Raw genomic sequence first — 2,500 nt, 5'->3', positions numbered from 1 at the left:
TGTCACCTTAACCTAACCTATGTCACCTTAACCTAACCTATGTCACCTTAACCTAACCTATGTCACCTTAACCTAACCTATGTCCCCTTAACCTAACCTATGTCACCTTAACCTAACCTATGTCACCTTAACCTAACCTATGTCACCTTAACCTAACCTATGTCACCTTAACCTAACCTATGTCACCTTAACCTAACCTATGTCACCTTAACCTAACCTATGTCACCTTAACCTAACCTATGTCACCTTAACCTAACCTATGTCACCTTAACCTAACCTATGTCACCTTAACCTAACCCATCTTGCACCTTAACCTAACCCATCTTGCACCTTAACCTAACCCATCTTGCACCTTAACCTAACCCATCTTGCACCTTAACCTAACCCATCTTGCACCTTAACCTAACCTATGTTGCACCTTAACCTAACCTGTGTTGCACCTTAACCTACCTCAATTTGCACCGCAATGTAACGCAATTTGCACCGCAATGTAACGCAATTTGCACCGCAATGTAACGCAATTTGCACCGCAATGTAACGCAATTTGCACCGCAATGTAACGCAATTTGCACCGCAATGTAACGCAATTTGCACCGCAATGTAACGCAATTTGCACCGCAATGTAACTCAATTTGCACCGCAATGTAACTCAATTTGCACCGCAATGTAACTCAATTTGCACCGCAATGTAACTCAATTTGCACCGCAATGTAACTCAATTTGCACCGCAATGTAACTCAATTTGCACCGCAATGTAACTCAATTTGCACCGCAATGTAACTCAATTTGCACCGCAATGTAATGCAATTTGCACCGCAATGTAATGCAATTTGCACCGCAATGTAATGCAATTTGTACCGCAATCTACCCCCACATTGTGCCTTAACCTAACCCACATTGTGCCTTAACCTAACCCACATTGTGCCTTAACCTAACCCACGTTGTGCCTTAACCTAACCCACGTTGTGCCTTAACCTAACCCACGTTGTGCCTTAACCTAACCCACGTTGTGCCTTAACCTAACCCACGTTGTGCCTTAACCTAACCCAAGTTGTGCCTTAACCTAACCCAAGTTGTGCCTTAACCTAACCCAAGTTGTGCCTTAACCTAACCCAAGTTGTGCCTTAACCTAACCCAAGTTGTGCCTTAACCTAACCCAAGTTGTGCCTTAACCTAACCCAAGTTGTGCCTTAACCTAACCCAAGTTGTGCCTTACCCTGCTCTGTAATTGGCATATGACACGTTACATTAATGTATTGTCCAACCGCAACCCGCTCAGAATGTTGTGTACACAGCTACGTGTCATCTCCCCATAACAGCTGCATTGCAGTGTGGTACGCCATAGAGACGTGTGGGAGTAATGGACGCAGTGGATGGCGATCAGCATGAGCCGTCTGTTCATGTAGTGGCGCGTGTATGCAGACGTAGTAGTCTCTTCTCACACAATGTGATAGCACGGTGCCCCGCGTTCCACATCTGCGACATGCTACAGAGGCCGGTTGACAGTTGGTCGCGCAATGGACATCGCATACGTACGGGGGCACCTTCCACGTGCCCTCTAGTCGGGCACATTTTGTTGCGTGGATGTGAGCGGATGTAGTGTGTCTTGACACCTGACAGGCAGGCATGCAATAATAGTTGACTTTGCAAACGGGGATGGACGTGTACGTTTACTGGTGACGTTACGCAAATGAACAACTGGTAACCCGTTGTGGTGCGGTTGTCCTTGCTGGAGGTACATCTGTGAGGGCAACGATCGGTACAGCTACGAAGCGGTCCCCACCATACCAACGAACGTGAATGTGAATCTGGGTGTGAAGCGATACGCGGCTGTGGGTGGGTGGGACTGTCCCCGGCCGGTGAGGGGGGGCCGCCCGGCGTGCTGGCCGCGCGGTGCGTGGGCGCACGCGCTACAGCCGGCTGGTGGGGGCGCCCAGTGGCAGGCGCGCCGGCCGACGGACGCGGCAGGCGGCGCAGCTGCGCGCCGGGGCACCCTGCGCGCGGCGCCGTGCAGCCAAAGTGGGTCCTCGCCGGCCCGGTGCGAAGCGCGGTGGACATCTGCAGTGTGCTGGTCCGATTGAGGACTGTGTGCGTTGAGGATGCGCCGCCGCCCGGCACTCGGCGCCGCGACGCCGTCTGCTGCTCGGTCGCCCCAGCGGTTCTCGCTGGTGGTTTGTATCGCAGTTGTGCAGACGTGTTGGCACGTGCGCTGTGCTGGGAGAGTTCGCTTCGGCACCCACGTGGGGCCTTTGCCCTTCTGTGGCGCTGGCGTTGGAGCTGCCGGTCACCGTAGGTGGCGCGTGTTGTCTCCCGCCGGCAATGCCACGACAGCACGCTCCCGGGCCTCTGTCGGCAGCGGCAAGCTCAGTTGGGAGCACGGGTGGTCGCACCTAAAGCGTCTACTCGCCTAACTCCGGGCGATTGCGCCTCTCTCGAACCCGACCAAGTACTTAGGACGGCGCTGCGCGCCGCCGGGACCTGAGAGGGTTTCGAGGTGTAT

Source organism: Schistocerca cancellata, unplaced genomic scaffold (genome assembly GCF_023864275.1).
Source record: "Schistocerca cancellata isolate TAMUIC-IGC-003103 unplaced genomic scaffold, iqSchCanc2.1 HiC_scaffold_952, whole genome shotgun sequence".
NCBI classification, from domain to species: Eukaryota; Metazoa; Arthropoda; class Insecta; order Orthoptera; family Acrididae; genus Schistocerca; species Schistocerca cancellata.
Note: the sequence above shows the minus strand (reverse complement) of the source record.